The 22,856-nt window shown below is 31.6% G+C and overlaps 2 long non-coding RNA genes across 2 annotated transcripts; both read right to left on the reverse strand.

Moving 5' to 3' along the window:
- Positions 1-3,520: 3,520 nt before the first annotated feature.
- On the reverse strand, positions 3,521-6,020 carry LOC140433474 (uncharacterized). Its single transcript, XR_011949984.1, has 2 exons — positions 5,885-6,020; positions 3,521-3,726 (listed from the first exon to the last, which is right to left on the reverse strand). It is a non-coding gene; the product is annotated as an uncharacterized lncRNA (long non-coding RNA).
- Positions 6,021-14,810: 8,790 nt separating this feature from the next.
- LOC140433475 (uncharacterized) lies at positions 14,811-18,991 on the reverse strand. The gene is made up of 2 exons (XR_011949985.1): positions 18,890-18,991; positions 14,811-15,016 (listed from the first exon to the last, which is right to left on the reverse strand). It is a non-coding gene; the product is annotated as an uncharacterized lncRNA (long non-coding RNA).
- Positions 18,992-22,856: the final 3,865 nt, after the last annotated feature.

A 22,856-nucleotide genomic window follows, 5' to 3' on the forward strand; every position in this document is an offset into this window, starting at 1 on the left:
TTACAAATTGTTTCGTCAGCCCTAGTTTAATATGTAACGGAGGTAATAGTATTCTCTCTCGGTCGACAAATGCTTCGTTAACTACATTAGCTTCTCCTTGAACTAAAGCATCTCTGGGGCTCTATTTTCTTCTACTCCAGTGTTGGTCCTTAGCCCTGCTATCCCATAGACTCAGGAAACAAGGATATTTTGTATAGCCACCTTGTTGTCCCAGGAGAAAGTTCACCATCTCAAAATCACCACAGATGCCCACTGATGTTGGTCATACTTGATGTTTTTTAGCACCAGCTAAATTGTTTTATATTCTTCTTTCACTTTTGAAGAATGTCCAATTGGTATACTTCGATATTTGTTGCCATTATGTAAAAGGACACACTTTAAACTTCATTTGGAACTGTCCATAAAAAGACGCCAGTGATCTGGTGTATATTCCGATATACCCATTTTGTCTAACAGTCCTTTAATATTATTACAAAAAAAATATCATTTTGCTGAGAAAAAAAGGCAAAACATCTTTTTCTCTATTACGGTAGTATGTAATTTTGGTGTCTGGGTGAAGAAGATTCTTTTGCTTTAGTCTGGAGGCAAGCAACTCGGAAGAATCCTTTGGAAGGTTTAAATCTCTGATAAGATCTTTTAGCTCTTCCTGAGTAAAGAGTTCAGGACGTGTTGACAGTTTTAATAAAACAATTTGAGTCATTGTGTCAAAACCTTAAAAGTACTATTGGAAAGGAAATTTTTCAAAAATTTAAAATAACCATGGGAAAAATAGTGGTTACCAGGTTCTTTCTAAAGTGGTTCAAGTACTAGCTGGGACATTTTCCGAACCACTTAATTTAGAACCATCTATTATAGTATATTAAAAAAATACCCAGTTACATCAGTTGATGTCGAAAGTTTTTCTATTTACAATTATATGTATTCAGATAGAAGCCATAAGTTTTTATCATCATTTTTGAACATCATTTTTGATAATCTATTGTTATCACAATTCAAAATAATATTTATGTGTTAAAATAATTGTATATGTTATGTATTTATATTATTGTAAGTATTTTTGTAAATAAAAAAATATTGTGAATATTTTTTATTACATGCATATTTTCTAGATAAATATGAATATTTTGCATAACATACTGCATATTTTTGCATAAAATACTGCATAGTTATGCGCATATTTCATACTTTTTTATTTGCATATTTTTCTAAGTCTACTTATAATGCACTGTTGTAAAATCACTCAAATCCTGCACATGATGTTGTCGACATCTGATTGAATTGGTTGTTTATATTTATTTTCAATGTTTTTATTTTATGGGTCATAAAGTTTATTTGGTATTTTATTTTTATCTTTGCTGTGATAGTTTTTTAACCCCGTTTTCAATAAATCGACTTTGTCTTGAAGCAAATAATAATAAGATTTTAAAAGTTCATTATTATTTAACAGTAATTTATACTTATTTTCTTTTTTCTCCAATAATTGCTTTAGCATTTTATTTTCTAACTGCAATAGATTCGTGGGTTCAGTAAAATCAGATTGTTTTTCACAACACACCATACGCGTGTCACATATATTAGAACATTTTAACTTGCTTTTAATGTCACAGAAAATATGATAACTTTTTCCGCACACCACACATACTACAGTTTTATTTGGCTAAGTATTATATCATTTAAAGGTTTTATCTTTAAATGTTCCCTCATCTATTTGAAAGAGAAGTGACGGCACATTCACTCCGTGCGCCACGACAATCTCGTATGTGTATATAATCCTTATCCACACATGCTCTCCTTAGGTTATGGTTTCGGACCTCTGGAGATCTCAATCTCTTTTCCAGCCTAGTCTCTTCTTACATTAACAATAAAACATTACATATTGTAACTTGAGCCAAACAGAGCCACCCTACACCCATACACCCATTAGGTTTGTTGGTTCCCCATATTATGTTAACACACAATTCTTTTGAAATTAACTCTCTCCATCCACCTTATGTTCATAAACCTTTAACTTACACACCTTATATTTTTCATGTACCAAATGTTGTTTGTTAACATGTAGGACCTTTGCTACTTAAGTGATAAGTTAAGTAATATAGCAGCAATTCATTTTAACATTTACTTTGTTTACCTTCCATATCAATAACAAACTAAAATAAATCAATTAACATTTTACCGTGTAATAACTAAATTAAAAAAACTCGACTTCCTGCACATATATTTGCTTTCCATATTCCAGGTACCAAATGTTGAGAAAAATATATAGGGTCTTTTATAAAAATCTTTAGTTCTCCACCAATGAATTTAGGTATCTGTGTAGTTGATTGCCTATCCATATTCATAACTTGTATTAAACATTTAGTCCACACCTACAATAATACCCAATTTACAAATTTTCAACAAACTCTCAGATCATACTTTAAATTAAAACATATTGATGGTTTCTACTGTCATTATCAATCAAATTTTAACATATTTAGTTTCACATATGGTTAGCTACTGTCACATGTAGACACATACCTCCCGTTACATTCACTGCTTTCTTCAGACTTTCCGTTCTAATATGTCATTTTAATCAGGTGCTATTAATAAGTCCTCACAGACACTTCGTCTAAGGACTAGCAACCTCATTTGAGTCTTACGTAGCCATGTCTTCAATTCCTATTGTAACTTAAACGTCCTAAATTTTAGTTATCAAAAATGTAACTCAAAGTTAATCATACAACATTTAAAGAGTTTTTACTCATGTAAACTTTCTAAACATGTAGATCCAGTAAATATTAACCACACTTTTGTAATTACCTTGGTCAAACAATTTTAACTTTTAAGTTTGATTTAATTAAAGTGGTTATACTTTTTAGGATAGCACTGATAATGGAATAGATATTAAGAAAACGTTCTGTGATGTTGCCTGAGAGAGTTTTTTTAATATTATACCTTTTATAAAGAAATTTTTAAATATATTTTTTATGATACATGCTATACACCCAGCTACAGGAATTTAGTTTCCTTGTGAATTTTATAATACTTTCTTCTATTCAGTAAACTCTCATTCTCAAACTAGCTAACACATGGTAATCTGTTTTTGTTCAAAGAATATCACTTGTTGTTAGAGCATCAAATTTCTGCGGAATTGTATAAGCAATTTGGTATCAATCTGGAATGGGCAACCATTTTAAAATCAGCTCGGGAATGGTTCTTGCCTAGATAAATTAGTATGTTGTGGAATGCATATTGTGGATTCTCCGAGTCAGTCCATTTATCGTTTGATTTGCTATTAAAATTGTAAAACGCACAGACTTGGCAATTATCTCAATTTTTTTTTCGAAAACTAGGAAATCCTCGGAATTCGACCATTTATTAAAAAAAAACACACAATAAACCTTTCACTGGCTTTCAGCCTATACATTAAGGTAGGTAATTTGGAGACTTTTGAATTTTAGGTAATTTGCAATATTTGCTGCATTGCAAAATATAGTTTTTAGTTTCACTATTTTATACAAATTTATTTATTGATAATACATTTTAGGTTAAACTCATTTATTAACATAGTTATTGGATTACATAATGTTTTAAATTTGTAAAATATTTACGTTTTGGGGAACAGTTAGGGTCTAAGTCTTAAATACATACATATATGTAGTTTTTATGTAGGTTTATGAGTTACTTGATGGACGGGATGAGAACCTTTGCCAGCTTGTACTTGATATATTCCAGATGCAACTAGTCCTAGAACATAAATTAGTTATACATAAATAATGGTAAATAAATGTTGACTTTATTAATACTAAATCTACTGTTGATATTTGATTTTGCTCCCGTTGATTTATAAAATGTTTCTTTAATTAAATAATTTTTTTATGTCAATTTAAATTTTTCTAAACCATTTATACTGTAGACAATCTTGCAAGGGCCATATGCTTCAACATTATAAAAAGGTAAAATATAAAATAAAATCCACACAAGCAACTTCAGTGTGTGTCAAAACAGGAGCTTTTGAATGCAACGTAAGTTAAGTTCACCGAGATATAGAATTGTCTAGATCTATGTATCGTCCGTCGGCAAATTCAAACAAATACCACATTTAGTCCATAGCATAGTTTAACCAAATAATGCTTCAAAAATAATGTGTAGAATAATTTTGAATTTGGTTCCGAAATGAACTTGGTTTTTTGTCCTTAAAAGCAGAAAAATAGTTTAGTTTCTCTTGCTTAATATTTATCGTCTAATAATTTTAAATATACTAATATGAAAGTGTTTTGTTTAGTTGTCATCTTTGCAACGAGGTTGTTTATAGATGTGTATTGCTTCAATTTTGAGTTGTGTTGAAATTTCGTTGTTTTGATATGGTCGTTATAACTGTAGTATTTTTTTGTTATTTGTTTTTTGAAAGTGTCTCTCTGTGTATATAAAGAAAAAGTTTACAAAAATCTGCAAAATGCGCGACATTCTAAAGATTGGTGTTAAATAGAGAAAAACAAGATCGGATGCTAAAAAACCTCTTAATATTGTGATTGCTAAATGTTTAAGGAATTTGGCTTACAAAGAATAAGAAAAAAATATAATACCAACAACTGATATTATATCCACCAAGCTTGTTGCGATGGCAAGAACCTGTTATAAGACCACTTTATTTAAGATTAAAATAACTTAAAATGAAGTAAAAACTTCTTTTTGTCAAATGGTTATAAATTTTTCTTATTAACATTTTTAAAAACTAACCGCTCTTATTACAGAACCAGGTTCCCAGGTTTAACAATTATTGTCGACCATATTTAGACTAAAAACGTAGAAAGACCTAAAAGACCTAGGAAATCAAACTGGAAATTCTCTGCAATAAACTGTCCACTGGAAACAACTTTTCTTCATTTAAATCTTCAGGTGAGGATGGAATATTTCCTGCCCTACTAGGGAAAGTATTAAACATCCTATTGTCCATCCAAACAAAAATTTTTATATCTAGCATAGCACTAGATTATATACTAAAGATTTGGATAACTGTAAGGGTAGTGTACATACACAAGACAAGTCTGTTGAAAACAATTAAAAAAAAACTCTATAGACATATTTAGGAAGAGCCAGTGAGGAATCATCCTTTCAATGGCAACCATCAGACATATAAAGAAGAAAAATCAACAGAAACAGCTCTTAATAAAGTATTTAATAAAAAAGATATTGCTTTAACCGCCTTTCTAAATATAAAAGGCGCATTCAGTAATGCACTACCAAATTCTCTTTATGAAGCAGCTTCATCAAGAGAAATATTCCGATACCGTATGCAATTGGATCAAAGCAATGCTGGAAAATAGGCTGATTCTAACCGATCTATAAGGAGAGGATATTCTAGTCAAAAAATCTAAGGGATTCCCACAGGAGGAAATCCTTTCTGCCTACATGATGTCAATTCTGGTGAATAACTTGATTTTGCATCTCGGCGTATAGGAGGTCCATTTAAAGATTTATAAAGATAAATTATTATGGAGAACGAAGAAGTTCAGACGACCCACCATTTCTATTACCTCTTGTTATTTTGCTCTTTATTGTATAGAAAGATAATAACTAAAACAGTAATAAACGAAAATCCCTATGTTAACATTTAAAGGGAGGTTAATATTTCGAAAAAAAAAACAACTAGATTTCATCCAACAAAAATTAGACCCGTTTAACATATAATTTGCGCTATTGGGCATAATATTCCACTATGAGCTTTCTGTATTATTGTATTTAAAACGTGTTAAAATTATTCCATCGTTTTGAAAACATACGCCTCGAAACATATTTTAAATTAAAAATTAAGTTAGATATAATATGTCAAAATAAGTCTAGAGTTAAATATAAAGTCCCACTTTAGTATATGTTTTTAAACAAATACTATTTTAATACTCACCAAGAACTAGTGTAATATAAAATGCCAGTTTCATCTTGAGATTATTAACGATTTAAAGTGAGTAATGATAATGAAGAAGCCACAATTTATATGTCTGCCGTCGAAATATTTTTACACTAATTATGTTAAAATTTAGTGATAGTGTATATTTACGTCATGATAGTAAACTGCAATGAATTTATTAAGATATTATGATTCACATTTATGATAATTAATTATGTTATATTTAGATTTTTTAATATACGTAAAAGTGTCATTACACGTAGAATTAAAATTAGCCGAATTATTTCTTGAGTATTTGTTACTAAAATGAATTAGCCAAAATCATTGCTACAAAAAAGTCATACACACTTATATTCTTTAGTTTTCAACAGACGATTGGGCTCTTATACATTTCTAGTATCGTATACACTACCCGACTATAGTCTACCATACTACACTAACTGACATACCTTCTTCTTCTTTTTCCTTCTTGTATGTAGGCTTTAAAGCCTGTTTTATCTTCAATATTAGACTCCTAAATTGTTTAAATTATCGCACCATCTTTTTCTTGGTCTTCCAATACTTATTCGTCCATTTGGTGTTTTATCTCATGCTAGTCGTACTATCCTATGCTATGCTACTAATATCTTTGTTCCACTCCTGTTTCCGTTTTGTCACTTATCCATTTATGTCTTCTATATTGCATGATCATCTTTTGGTTTTTTGCTTCTCTTGCTATCCAACGAACCTTTCCCTAATATTCCTCCGAGTATTTTTATCTCTGTTGTTTCTAGTAGTCGTCTCTTTTTAAATGTGTCCTGTCTTGTCTCTGCCGTGTATGTTAATACAGGTCTAATTGCTGATTTATGGATTCTTGTTTTTGTGTCTTTTGTTAGGTGCTTGTTCTTCCAGATTGTGTCATTAAGAAATCCCGCCGCTTTACTTGCTTTTCAGCTTTGTTGTCGTACTTCTTCTTCAACATCTCCGTAACTAGTTATATCTATTTCCAGATATCTAAACCTTGCTTCCTGTTTTATTATTTTCCTAAAAATTTTGATTTTACATCGTAGTGGGTATTTGGATGTTGTCATAAATTTGATTTTTTCTGGTGATATTGTAATATTGTATTTCTTGGCTGTTGTATTGAATACGTGTATTAATCTTTGTGGCTCGTCTTCTGTCTCGGCAATTAATGCGGCATCGTCTGCATAACATAATATTTAGATTTCTTTGGTCCCCATTCTGTAACCATGTTTTCATATATGTTTTCGATGGTTTGTATAATATTGATTTGTATGTTTCTTTATTACAGTAGGTGTAAGACATCTTTGACTTGGATCCAATCGAAAGCCTTTGTCAGGTGTGTAAAATATAGATATGCTAGTTTATTGTACTCGATGGCCTCTTCTGTGATTTGTCTTAGTACAAATAAGGCGTCTACGCTGGGTCTTTTGGATCTGAATCCTTGTTGTTCATTCGATAAAGTTGTTATTTTATTGATTTTGTTGGATAAGACTTTTGTGGTAAACTCAACTGCGGTGTTCAGTAGATTTATAACTTTATAATAATTGTTGGGATCATCTTTATATCCTTTCTTGAACATTGTTATTATTATGCTGTGTTTCCATGCGTCTGGTATATTGGAGTGCAATATTAGTTTTTGTATAAGTTCTGGCATCTTAAGGGAATTTATGGCTACCTCGACTTGAAATGTGATTTCTGTTTCGTGTCTTAATTTAGGTACGTTATTGTATTCCTTTAATTCTGCTAATTATTTCCATTGTTTTCTTATAAATCTCCATATTGGTTTTTGTGTACCGTAGAAGTCGCTGTCTATTCTTTTTATAAACTATTACCAGTGTTCATTTTTTGTTCTTCTTACCAAGTGCTTTGTTTTATTTCGTATTCCTCTATAGGTGTCTCGGGATTTTGGAGTATTTGATGTTTTATACTTCGTGTAGGCCTCTCCTTTCTCTTTACATTTCACCTCTATTTCTTTTCTGAACCATGGTGTATAGTTGTTGTTTCTTTTGTTCAGTATGACTTTGCGTTTTTATAGAGCTTCTGTTGCTGCTTCTTTAATGTTGTTTTTAATTTTAAAAACTTATACAGAAGCAAATCACTTCAAATTTGTATCTTGGTATAAAATATTTAATTTAAAACTTTTTAAAAGTGGTGTCCAAAATTGACAGATGCATAACGTCACGTTTTCGATCTAGTTCAGATCATCCCAGTGCCTTCTTTTTATACTGGAAGTTAACACTTAAGTAGTGGCGGTAACATCAATATATGGTTTTACATGTTTAAAACTTTAAATTCTAATGCGACCCTAGGTCGATGTTAATGAATAAAGATTTTAATACTTAAAGAGCATTATGTGTCTTTGCTCGACTTGAATACGTAGTTCTGGTCAGTTAAAACGACACAGACCAACTGATGGTTCCTCCATAAATTTGCAGTCCTCGGAGCTATAGATAGATATGACATTTAATTTTTGATAGTCCATTGTGATGTTCATTGGTATTATACTTTTCGAGATGTACTGGCAGTTTTTCATGTTGACATTAAAATTTTATGGTTATCCTACGCCTGCTGCTCGTGCTTGTTTTTTGTGTTTCACTCCACTGTATGCTACAAATTATTGGTTATAATCTTTTGGTCTTTACCTTTCTTCTTGGTTTCTTGGAATAAACAAATGTCTATGTTTTTGTTTATCACTTTTTCTACTATCTCTTGTTCTTTGTGGTTGAAAGAAGTAATGTTTCATGTTACTAATCTGATTGTGGTCTTATTTTTGCCCTTCGTTTTCCTTTTCTTTGCGCAGTTCGTCATCTTAGGTTCCGTCTGGTTCCGAGGCTTTATATCTGTTCTTTTCGCCTTGTTTTCTTTTACAACGCGTAGGATGCTAACCTGGCTTATTAACACTCCTCTTTTATCCTGGCTTAGGACCGGATTCATTAATTGTATACGTAATTAATCCTGTTTAAAATATAATTTCAACTTATTTAACTATAGTACTTAAAATAAAGTAATTATAAATGACTAAATATTAACAATTTAGAGTATAACTCAGGGAAAGATTTCCTAACGAATTTTAGTCTGTCTAAACGTGCCCAAACAACTAAAATTGTTTAATCATTATTTAAATAAAAACAAATTTAAATATACTTTAAACAAGTACGTAATTTACTTCTAACGAGTACAAAGACTTATAGCATAAAGTCTAAGTAATATTTAAAGCTAAGTAAGTATATAATATAAAGGACAAATAACGAAAATCTCTTCAAAAATTTTAAAATGAGACATATGGAAAATATTGTTGTCTACAAGTAGTTAGACAGGATTGTAGAATGTAATTTTTGGCTTCAGATGTAGCTGAATCTAGATACTTGTATGTATCTTCAGGTGGTCACTGAGTTCTAAATAGCAGCTGCAGATTATCATATGGTCGACCATATGCTTTGGAAAGTCCTTAACGAGGCTCAGGAAGTTCCACTTATGTGGTTTCGATATGTCTTACCAAGGTGAACAAGAACAAATTAATAAGGGCAAAAAACCCAAAACAATAAACCTCGTGTTTGCAACATCATAACTTTTTAAATATTTTCTTGCCATAGGAAGATTACAAAAAAATTACAAATTGTAAGAAAATATTCAATAGAAAATAGCGAATTGGTAAGAATTAAGTGAATATATTTATAATTAAATTAATTAGTTAAAATATATTAATAATTCTAACTGTATAAGGGAATAATCCACTGAAAAATAAAATATGGTGGTTGGTTAAGGATAAGTCACATAGGGAATTGTAAAAAGAGAGATATAAAAAAATTTTTAACTAGAATTATGAAATGTAATCATTCCAAAAAATAGTTCATATATAAATTAATTTTAGAATGAAAATCCAGCTTAAATACACGGAAAATATTACAAAAAGCAATCACTCCTTCTGCATTGAAGAAAAACTTTTTAAAACGTAAAACAGTGTTGCCCACTGACAAATATACTTGTCGAGTGGAGTGGAACATAAAAATTTGATATGTTCTATGTCTACGACATAGAACAGACTGGAGTCGTATACAGGAAATGCAACTAAAATAAATGAACACTAATAATGAAAAATAATGATTAAATAGGATATTTCGTTGAACAAAGTGTTAGGGGCCCACTTATTTTTATATTAAGTGTAAAATAAAAGAGAAAGTTACGAAGTAAAGACACTGAAATAAAATAATAATTTAAAGAAAAATAACAAACATGTGACGTTAATAGCATTACAACTCCGTTGTTGGTTTTTGACACCATGGTGATTATACTAGGGATATCCATAGGGATCTTTAATATCGTGGTGTACTCTTAACTTCTACATCCTTATGCAGTTTACCAAGATTTTGATTCATCCACCTTCGGGGTTGTTTTCTTAATCCTAGGAAAAAAGGATACCGTACTATTTTACAACTTAACCTAACCAACATCGCAGCACAAATCTGCTATTCAGCGTCACCTAAAAACTTTCTTTTATATGATTTTCTTGCAAAGGCTTTAAAAGGACGGTCCCTTTGAAGACTCCAGCAGTAATTCGCCATCATGTGAGTGTCCCATCTCCTCTGATACCTCTCTTCCATCGTTTTGATATCTTGGTGGAAGCGTTCCCCTTGTTCCTCACTAAGGTCACCAAGATTTTCTGGGAAACGGTCTAAGTGGCTGTAGAGGTAATGAATTTTAATACTCATATGACAACCGTATTTGTTAAAATTGTTGAGCATTTCTTCCACTATATCCCGGCAATTTTCCGATTTATTGTTTCCAAGAAAATTTTGCAAAACTTTCAAAAAAGAGCACCATGCATTACATTCAATTTCAGTCATCGATTCTGTAAAATGCGAATCTTTTATAAATTGTTGTATCTGAGGCCCATCAAATATTCCAGCTTTTAATTTTTCTTTACTAAGTGCAGGGAATTTGCTGGACAAGTAATAAAAACAAAAACGATTCTGGTCTAGGGCCTTTACAAATTGTTTCATCAGCCCTAGTTTAATATGTAACGAAGGTAATATTATTTTCTCTCGGTCGACCAATGCTTCGTTAACTACATTAGCTTCTCCTTGAACTAAAGCATCTCTGGGACTCCATTTTCTTCTACTACAGTGTTGGTCCTTAGCCCTGCTATCCCAAAGACATAGAAAACAAGGATATTTTGTATAGCCACCTTGTTGTCCCAGGAGAAAGTTCACCATCTTAAAATCAACACAGATCGCCCACTGATGTTGGTCATACTTGATGTTTTTAGCACCAGCGAAATTGTTTTATATTCTTCTTTCATTTTTGAAGAATGTCCAATTGTTATACTTCGATATTTGTTGCCAATATGTAAAAGGACACACTTTAAACTTCATTTGGAACTGTCGATAAAAAGACGCCAGTGATCTGGTGTATATTCCGATACACCCATTTTGTCTAACAGTCTTTTAATATTATTACAAAAAAAACATATTGTTTTGCTGAGAAAAAAAGGCAAAAGATCTTTTTCTCTATTACGGTAGTTTGGTGTCTGGGTGAAGAAGATTCTTTTGCTTTAGTCTGGAGGCAAGCAACTCGGAAAAATCCTTTGGAAGGTTTAAATCTCTGATAAGATCACTTAGCTCTTTCTGAGTAAAGAGTTCAGGACGTGTTGACTCCTCTTCAAAATCACTGTCGTCTTGTAACGGATGTAGACAGCTAAATATTGGAATGGGTATCTGTTCAAGCTGATGTGGAATTGGTCTTATTGCTGAATCCAGGTTAGGATATGTCCACGTATGTCGATTGTTACAATTAATGCCCTTTATATTTACAAGACAGAAATAACCATCGTCAAAATAATTTTTTGGTTCCCTCCATACCATTGGTACACCAAACTTTAAACATTTTCGTTGTCCTTTCGTCCACTGTCGCAAGTTTTCCAGACAAGTTTTGCACACTACATAGGCATTATGGGCATTTCCAAAAAGTACACTTTATTTAGAAGTCATTAGTATGTATTTGTATTAGAATTTGTTAAGTTGGTTTATAAACATATTGCAGTTATAGTAGTGGAATATACAGAAATATAAGAATATTTAAGTATTTGATGAGTATGTTATATGTCGAAAACTTGAGCTGATACAAAGAAAAGGTTTGTATTTTTGGAATCAGCACAGCAAGACAATTTTTTTTTGTTGGGCTGTGTTATTAATAACCATTTCCCGTCTATAACTCTCGATGTGGTTAATCCGATAAAAGAGGCTACGTCTGTAATACAACTGGACACCCCGCAGTTAGTATAATGTCTACCATTTGGCAGTTAAACAATGGATAAATGTTTTATTTACTGGTTAATTATAAATATACTCCCTAAGTATTGATTTTATTTTTTATATGCAGCTAGCACGCTTCCTCCTAGAATAAACGGAATTTAACCCAAGTTGTGCTTGTTGTTGGATAAACGTTTTAACTGCGATAAGCTCCGAATGACATTCATGAAAATCCCTGGTGAAAAACTCATCTATAATTAAAAACTTCTTAGCAGAAAACTAATAATTTTTAGAAGTATATATATACAAGCTATACGCTCCCGATGCAGATCCTTTTTGTGTAGGGGATCAGTCCATTCTGGGTTAATTTTTACAGTTTCTGGTGTGACTTCGCTGTTTCCACTACTTTTCTCCATTTTTGTCTCTCTTTGATTTTTCTTTTATCTATTTTTAGTTTTCATACCCCTTAAGTCTTCTTCCACTTATTGTCTCCATCTCAGTTTAGGTCTGCCTCTGGTTCTTTTACCTGGTGGTATTCATTCCCGTATAACTCTTAACAGATTGCTCTCATCTCTTCTCATTATAACCATACCATCTAGCTCTTTGTGCTTTTATTGCTCTAACTATGTTCTCTCGACCCACCTATTCTTGTATTTCGTGATTCATCTATTGTCTCTTATCCAATCTTTATTGGAAGCTAAGCAAGCCTTCCAAAATGACATCCTCCAACAGCAACTGTCATTCATAAAATCAAATTATAGATTTTATCAGAAAACTATAACTTAATTAGAATCCTCCAAATTATCATGGTTAGAGAGTACAGTTTTAATAAAACAATTTGAGTCATTGTGTCAAAACCTTAAAAGTACTATTGGAAAGGAAATTTTTCAAAAATTTAAAGTAACCATGGGAAAAATAGTGGTTACCAGGTTCTTTCTAAAGTGGTTCAAGTACTAGCTGGGACATTTTCCGAACCACTTAATTTAGAACCATCTATTATAGTAAATTTAAAAAATACCCAGTTACATCAGTTGATGTCGAAAGTTTTTCTATTTACAATTATATGTATTCAGATAGAAGCCATAAGTTTTTATCATCATTTTTGAACATCATTTTTGATAATCTATTGTTATCACAATTCAAAATAATATTTATGTGTTAAAATAATTGTGTATGTTATGTATTTATATTATTGTAAGTATTTTTGTAAATAAAAAAATATTGTAAATATTTTTTATTACATGCATATTTTCTAGATAAATATGAATATTTTGCATAACATACTGCAAATTTTTGCATAAAATACTGCATAGTTATGCGCATATTTCATACTTTTTTATTTGCATATTTTTCTAAGTCTACTTATAATGCACTGTTGTAAAATCACTCAAATCCTGCACATAATGTTGTCGACATATGATTGAATTGGTTGTTTATATTTATTTTCAATGTTTTTATTTTATGGGTCATTAAGTTTAATTGGTATTTTATTTTTATCTTTGCTGTGATAGTTTTTTAACCCCGTCTTCAATAAATCGACTTGTCTTGAAGCAAATAATAATAAGATTTTAAAAGTTCATTATTATTTAACAGTAATTTATACTTATTTTCTTTTTTCTCCAATAATTGCCTTAGCATTTTATGTTCTAACTGCAATAGATTCGTGGGTTCAGTAAAATCAGATTATTTTTCACAACACACCATACGCGTGTCATATATTTTAGAACATTTTAACTTGCTTTTAATGGCACAGGAAATATGATAACTTTTTCCACACACCACACATACTATAGTTTTATTTGGCTAAGTATTACAACATTTAAATGTTTTATCTTTAAATGTTGTTATATCTTGAGCCAAACAGAGCCACCCTACACCCATACACCCATTAGGTTTGTTGGTTCCCCATATTATGTTAACACACAATACTTTTGAAATTAACTCTCTCCATCCACCTCATGTTTTTTAACATGTAGGACCTTTGCTACTTAAGTGATAAGTTAAGTAATATACCAGCAATTCATTTTAACATTTACTTTGTTTACCTTCCATATCAATAACAAACTGAAATAAATCAATTAACATTTTACCGTGTAATAACTTAATTAAAAAAACTCGACTTCCTGCACATATATTTGCTTTCCATATTCCAGGTACCAAATGTTGAGAAAAATATATAGGGTCTTTTATAAAAATCTTTAGTTCTCCACCAATGAATTTAGGTATCTGTGTAGTTGATTGCCTATCTATATTCATAACTTGTATTAAACATTTAGTCCACACCTACATTAATACCCAATTTACAAATTTTCAACAAATCATTTTAAAATCAGCTCGGGCACGGTTCTTGCCTAGATAAATTAGTATGTTGTGGAATGCATATTGTGGATTCTCCATGTCAGTCCAATTATCGTTTGAGTTGCTATTAAAATTGTAAAAAGCACAGATTTGGCAATTATCTCAATTTTGGTTTCGAAAACTAGGAAATCCTCGGAATTCGACCATACCATTTAATAAAAAAAAAGACGTAATTTTTCACTGGCTTTTAGCCTATACATTAAGGTAGGTAATTTGGAGACTTTTAGAGGTTTGGTAATTTGAAATATTTGCTGCATTGCAAAATATAGTTTTTAGTTTCAATATTTTATACAAATTTAATTATAGATAATACATTTTAGGTTAAACTCATTTATTGACATAGTTATTGGATTACATAATGTTTTAAATTTGTAAAATATTTAGGTGTTGGGGAACAGTTAGGGTCTAAGTCCTAAATACATACATATATGTAGTTTTTATGTAGGTTTATGAGTTACATGATGGACGGGATGAGAACCTTTGCCAGCTTGTACTTGATATATTCCAGATGCAACTAGTCCTAGAACGTAAATTAGTTATACATAAATAATGGTAAATAAATGTTGACTTTATTATTACTAAATCTACTGTTGATATCTGATTTTGCTCCCGTTGATTTATTAAATGTTTCTTTAATTAAATTATTTTTTTATGTCAATTTAAATTTTCTAAACCAATTATACTGTAGACAATATTGCAAGGGCCATATGCTTCAAGATTATAAGGAGGTAAAATATAAAATAAATACCACACAAGCAACTTCAGTGTGTGTCAAAACAGGAGCCTTTGAAAGCAACGTAAGTTAAGTTCACCGAGATATAGAATTGCCTAGATCTATGTATCGTCCGTCGGCAAATTCAAACCAACACCACATTTAGTCCATAGCATAGTTTAACCAAATAATGCTACAAAAATAATGTGTAGAATAATTTTGAATTTGGTTCCTGAAATGAACTTGCTTTTTTGTCCTTAGTTTAATATCTCTTGCTTCATATTTATCGTCTAATAATTTTAACTGTACTAATATAAAAGTGTTTTGTTTAGTTGTCATCTTTGCAACGAGGTTGTTTATAGATGTGTATTGCTTCAATTTTGAGTTGTGTTGAAATTTCGTTGTTTTGATATGGTCGTTATAATTGTAGTATTTTTTTGTTATTTGTTTTTTGAAAGTGTCTATCTGTGTATAAAGGAAAGGTTTACAAAAATCTGTAAAATGCGCCACATTCTAAAGAGTGGTGTTAAATAGAGAAAAACAAGATTGGATGCTAAAAAAGCTCTTAATCTTGTGATTGCTAAATGTTTAAGGAATTTGGCTTACGAGGTATTCTAATAAAATATAATACCAACAACTGATATTATATACACCAAGCTTGTTGCGATGGAAAGAACCTGTCATAAAACCACTTTACATAAACGACTAAAAAAAACTTTTAAGATTGAAATAACTTAAAATGAAGTAAAAACTTCTTTTTGTAAAATGGTATGAAATTTTATTATTAACATTTTGAAAAATTATTCAAAATGAATTTATAAATTTTCAGAATATTGCAAATAAGTATAACCACTTAAAAATGAAAAACAAAGGGTAAAATTTTAACTGTTATATTGAAAATGTTGTTGATACTTACGTCTATAAAACAGTTGAAAATAGCTATATAATAAGGTCAAATGACTCTTAAATTACATAATTTGAATAACGAACATTATAATTATTAATACACTAGGTTAATGCCTAATGATTACATTTTTAAGGACACATTGGGTACAATTTCCCAGTTTGAGAATGGGAACCTTATGATCTGAGAGATAACAACCAACTGTTGACCAGGCCTACTTAAAAGACCTGATAAACAGATAAACAGACCTGATAACCGCTAAAGCTCTTATTTTAGAACCAGCTTCCTAGGTTTAACAATTACTGATGACCATATTTAGACTAAATACCTAGAATGTCCCAAAAGTCATAGGAAATCAAACTGAGAATTCTCTGCAATAAATTTTTTACTGGAAACCACTTTTCTTCATTTAAATCTTCAGGTGAGGATGGAATATTTCTTGCCCTAATAGGGAAAGGATTAAACATCCTATTGTCCATCCAAACAAAAATTTTTAGAGCTAGCATAGCACTAGTTTATATAGAGAAGATTTGGATAACTGTAAGTGTAGTGTAAATACACAAGACATGTCTGTTGAAAACAATCAAAAAAAAAAACTCGATAGACATATTAAGGAAGAGCCTGTGAGGAATCATCTTTTCAATGGCAACTATCAAACATATAAAGAAGGAAAATTAACAGAAACTCCTAAGGAAGTAGTTAATAAAAAAGATAGTGCTTTAACCGTCTTTCTAAATATAAAAGACGCATTTAGTAATGCACTCCCAAATTCTCTTAATGAGGCAGCTTCATTAAAAGGGATATTTTGATACCGTATGCAATTGAATGAAAGCAATGCTGGAAAATATGCTGATTCTAACCGATCTATAACGAGAGGACATTCTAGTCAAAAAATCTAAGAGATGCCCACAGGAGGAAGTCCTTTCTTCCCACATGATGTCACTTCTGGTCAATGACTTGATTTTGCTCCTCGGCGTATAGGAGGTAGAAGTTTTAACTCATGCGTATAGTCTAGTTTTTATGATAAGAGAAAAATCTGGTAATGTTCTATCCTGCATACTCCAAAGAACATTTTATATCCTTACTAGGTGGTGCGACAGGGAAAACTCTCTATCAATTCTAGTCAAACATTAGAAGTCAGTTTCACAATGAGATGAAATCTAAATAATATTTGGATGTTCGCTCTATGTGAATAAACTGTCAAAGAGGTGAAATGAGTTAAATATCTGATAGTAATTCCGGATAACCGGCTTACATGGAACGCCTACTTGTTAAGAATAACCAACAAAGCAAAACTTTTCCTTTGGACATGTCAAAGGAGATGTGGGAAAACATGGGGTTTAAAACCGGTCTACGGACCGGAAAAAAGTATACGGAAGGCTCTAAAACCGATAAGGGAGTTAGAGCTGGGTCTAGGGAGGGGAGCTAACGGCAAGTCTTAGCGAAAGCCTAGATAATCACTTTACTTTCTGCAGAAGTCTATGCTACAGAAATGTGCCTACCAGAAATATTCACAAGGAACTGCTAAAGGAAATCTACAAAAAATATTTTTGACAGCCAGGTGGCATTACAGGCACTGAAATCAAATCGTATTAACTTTAAGTTAGTTTGAAACTTTCTTCTCCGTGGGATCTAAAAAGTAACAAAGTAAATTAAGTCTAGGTGACTGCACTTACTGGTATTAAAGGGAACGAAAAATAGGACTTATTTGACAGGGAGAGTGACAAAAGAAACATTTATAGGTTTAAAATCTCTAGTCGGCAGAGCAAGAAGTACAGGACAATAACATTACTGGACTAGGTAGAACGAATAAAACGTAACTACTAGTACGAGAAGAATGATGTTGAGAATTAAATATCTAACAAAGTGACAGAGTAGAATAAAACAAAAAGCTTGAGAAGGTCGAGGTTTTTTAAGGGCTGTAGCACCGTGATGATAATAATGACGTATACATACGTTTTGATTTAGAATATTATTTTGATCAATACCAAATAAAAATAAATCCAAATACAATGAAAAATTATCTGAAAAACTTTTTCGGATGTGATTGATATCTCCTCACTAACACTTTGGCTTACCAATAAATCAATACACTTGATTTTAATTTAAAAATTGTTTAGACTTTGATTGAAGCTGATTAAAAACTATGTTTATGGCATTGTAGCTAGAATTGACCTTCCGTACCCTTCTTTAAGAAAGATTTCTTTTTAGATTTGCACGAAAGTTGTTCTCGTAAAGCAAACATTAAAGAAAATTCACGATTTGATTGCAAAAATTTTAGTTTCATGCGATTTAGGTAAGATTTTCATAACCTTACAAATTGGATGAATCCTGGAAAAGCTCTCAATTTCAAGATTTATAAAGATAAATTATTATGGAGAACGAAGAAGTTCAGACGTTCCACAATTTCCATTACCTCTTGTTATTTTGCTCTTTATTGTATAGAAAGATAAAAATTAAAACAGTAATAAACGAAAATTCCCATGTTGACATTTAAAAGGAGGGTAATATTTCGAAAAAATTAGATTTCATCCAACAAAAATTAGACCAGTTTAACATAAAATTTGCGCTATTGGGCATAATATTCCACTATAAGCTATCTGTATTATTGTATTTAAAACGTGTTAAAATTATTCCATCGTTTTGAAAACATACGCCTCGGAACATATTTTAAATTAAAAATTAAGTTAGATATAATATGTCAAAATAAGTCTAGAGTTAAATATAAACTTCCACTTTAGTATATGTTTTTAAACAAATACTATTTTAATACTCACCAAGAACTAGTGTAATATATAAAATGCCAGTTTCATCTTGAGATTATTAACGATTTAAAGTGAGTAATGAAAATGAAGAAGCCACAATTTATATGTCAGCCGTCGAAATATTGTTACACTAATTATGTTAAAATTTAGTGATAGTGTAATATTTACGTCATGATAGTATCTGCAATGAATTTATTAAGATATTATGATTCACATTTATTATAATTAATTATGTTATATTTAGATTTTTTAATATACGTAAAAGTGTCATTACACGTAGAATTAAAATTAGCCGAATCATTTCTTGAGTATTTGTTACTAAAATAAATTGGCCAAGTTCATTGCTACAAAAAAGTCATACACACTTATAATTTTTAGTTTCTAACAGACGATTGCGCTCTTATACATTTCTAATATCGTATACACTACCCTACTATAGTCTACACTAACACCTTACTACACTAACTGATAGATATTCTTCTTGTTCTTCCTTCTTGTATGTAGGCTTTAAAGCCTGTTTTATCTTCAATATTAGCCTCCTAAATTGTTTAAATTATCGCACCATCTTTTTCTTGGTCTTCCAATACTTCTTTGTCCATTTGGTGTTTTATCTCGTGCTATTCTACTAATGTGTTCGTTCCACTTCTGTTTCCGTTTTGTCACCCATCCATTTATGTCTTCAATATCGCATGATCTTCTTATGATTTCGCTTCTCTTCCTATCCAACAGACTTTTCCCTAATATTCTTCGGAGTATTTTCATCTCTATTTTTTCAAGTAATTGTCTCGTTTTAGATGTGCCATGTCTTGTCTCCGCCGTGTATGTTAATACAGGCCTAATTGCTGCTTTATAGATTCTTGTTTTTGTTGGGTGCTTGTTCTTCCAGATTGTGTCATTAAGAGATCCCGCCGCTTTACTTGCTTTTCAACTTTGTTGTCGTACTTCTTCTTCAACATCTCTGTAACTAGTTATAGCTATTCCCCGATATCTAAACCTTGCCGATTTTACATCGTAGTGGGTATTTGGATGTTGTAATAATTTTGATTTTTTCTGCTGATATTGTAATATTATATTTCTTGGCTGTTGTATTGAATATGTGTATTAATCTTTGTGGCTCGTCTTCTGTCTCGGCAATTAATGCGGCATCGTCTGCATAACATAATATTTAAATTTCTTTGTTCCCCATTCTGTAACCATGTTTTTATAGATGTTTTAGATGGATTGTATAATATTGATTGGTATGTTTCTTTTATACAGTATGTGTATGACGTCTTCGACTTGCCTTTGTCAGGTCTATAAAATTTAGATATGCTGGTTTATTGTACTCGAAGTCCTTTTCTGTGATTTGTCCAAGTACAAATATGGTGTTTATTCCGGATCTGAATCCTTATTGTTCATCTGATAAAGTTGTTAGTTTATTGATTTTGTTGGTTAAAACTTTTGTGGTAAGCTTAACTGCGGTGTTCAGTAGATTTATACCTCTATAATTGTTGGGGTCTTTTTTGTCACCTTTCTTGAACATCGGTATCATTATGCTGTTTTTCCATGCATCTGATATCTTGCACTGCAATATTAGTTTTTGTATAAGTTTTGTCATCTTAAGGAATATTGTTTCTCCTCCGTGTTTTAGAAGCTCGTTGGTTATTCTGTCTGGTCTTAATGACTTTCTATTTTTAAGTGAATTTATGGCTATCTCGACTTCTTAAAATGTGATTTATATTTCATGTCTTAATTCAGGTACGATATTGTGTTCATTATTATTCCCCTTTCCTTAAAACAGTTCCGTCATGTATCTTTCTCATTCGTTTACTAGTATTTTATTGTAATCTTCAATGCTGCTATTTCTTTCTGTTGTTTTCTTATGAATCTTGATACTTTTTTTTGTGTACCGTAGAAGTCTCTTTCCATCCTTTTTGTAAACTATTTTCAGTGTTCATTTTTTGTTCTTCTTACCAAGTGCTTTGTTTTATTTCGTATTCTTCTATAGGTGTTTTGGGACTCTGGAGTATTTGATGTTTTGTACTTGTAGGTCTCTAGTTCTACATTTCTCTTCTATTTCTTTTTTAAACCATGGTGTATTGTTGTTTCTTTTGTTCAGTATGATTTTGCGTTTTCCTAGAGCTTCTGTTACTGCTTCTTCAATGTTGTTTTTAATTTTCTCCTAGCTCGCGTTTATATCTTCGATGTCGTCTATTTGTTTTAGCTGTATGTTCTGCGTTAGCCTCCTTTGGCACATTCATCTTGTAGAGTCGTTTCACAGTGATTCTACATTAAATTTTTCCTTGGTGAGTTCCTGTGGAAAAGTTTTAGTGTTATTTCCATTTTTATTTTTGCTAGTACTAGTTTGTGTTCACTCCATGCGTCTGCTGAGTTTAAAGTTTGGATATCTATAATCTGCTTTGTGTGGATTTTTCTATTAGTGTCTATAAAATCATTCATAAATTTGTGCCCCCTGTAGTTTTCAAATGTATATTTATACTGGAGCTTATAGTCGAAAAATATATTATTGATTCTCAGTTCGCTAAAAGCACAGACATTAGCCATGAGTTTTTCATTTCCGTTGATATGGTTTTCATTAAATCTTTGTTTTACTCTTGGAACGATTTCATTTCCTATTCGTGCATTAAAGTCACCCATAAGAATTAAGGGTTTTTCATGAGGTATTTCATTCAGGATGTGGGTTGCAATTGTTGCTTCTCGTTCTTCCTTAGGCTTGCATTCCTTGGGGCTATACACATATATGACATTTAATTTTTGGTAGTCCATTTTGATGTTCATGTGTGTTATTCTCTTCGAGATATGATGGCAGTTATTTATGTTGTCGTCAGGCCATGGATTTCGGAGGGTGCGGAGTCTGCAACGCAGTATTTCGTGCCCTCAGTTCTCCATGCTATGGCATGCTGGACGAGCCATACAGTCTGTAGTCACTACCCCGATGTATGAGCGGGAACAAAATAAGTATAAATACTTATACGCTCATTAATCATACCTGGCGAGTCATGAGGGCCTTCACATTTCACTCTTCTTCAACTGGTCTTGGGTGAAATATCCTTTGATCTATCTTATCAGCCTCTCTTATCTAACTTTTGTTTCTTCCTACCCCGAATGGCGATTAGGTTTCCGAAGGCAGACGAATCACTATTTTATTCACACTATCCTTTCTTCTCTCCTAAACTCGCCAACACGCATGGCAAGCGCGGCGTTTTAAATTGCCATTCTCCGTCGAAGAATAAAATGTCAGATAATAAAACTAGATTACCCCAGGTGAGTAAGGTTCAAAACCAAGAATCTCACACTGATCTATCAGTCTGTCATACGGATTCTGGGGGGACAAAGTTCTGACAAAACCTGAGAAAGACACAAAGCGATTTACGATGAAAGTTGCAACGCTTAACGCTAGATTCTTGATGTCGGAAGACAGATTGCTGGAATTGGAAAACGAGCTACAGAGTATTAAATGTGACGTAGTCGGACTCAGTGAAGTAAGAAGACGAGGAGGGTCTCTCAAAATACTAAACTCGGGTCACTTGTTTTATTATATGGGAAGTGAACACATGTCTGTAGGAGGAGTACGCATCATAATAAACAAGAAACTCTCTCTCAAAATGTGGTTTAAGTAAAAGTAATATCTAAGAGAGTAATATATATAAATATACAATTAAATAAAAGATGTATCGTTAAGTTCATCCAAGTCTACGCACCAACATCAACCCATCCTGACGAAGAGGTAGAACAATTTTACAAAGATGTGCACAGGGCCATAAGAGAGAACAATGCTCATTACACTTTTATAGGTCAAAAATGAGAACACAGTTAGATGCATCAGAAATATCTATGGGAAATTTCGGAAGTCCAGGTAGAAATGAGAGAGGTGAAATGCTTTTGTCATTTCTACTAAAGACTAATCTTTATCAAAGATTTATCTTTGCATAGAGGGCTCCTCCATGTCCAACGTCTGTGTAGCTTCTTGTAGAAAAAG

The sequence above is a fragment of the Diabrotica undecimpunctata genome, chromosome 2 (assembly GCF_040954645.1).
Source record: "Diabrotica undecimpunctata isolate CICGRU chromosome 2, icDiaUnde3, whole genome shotgun sequence".
In the NCBI taxonomy this organism is placed as follows: Eukaryota; Metazoa; Arthropoda; class Insecta; order Coleoptera; family Chrysomelidae; genus Diabrotica; species Diabrotica undecimpunctata.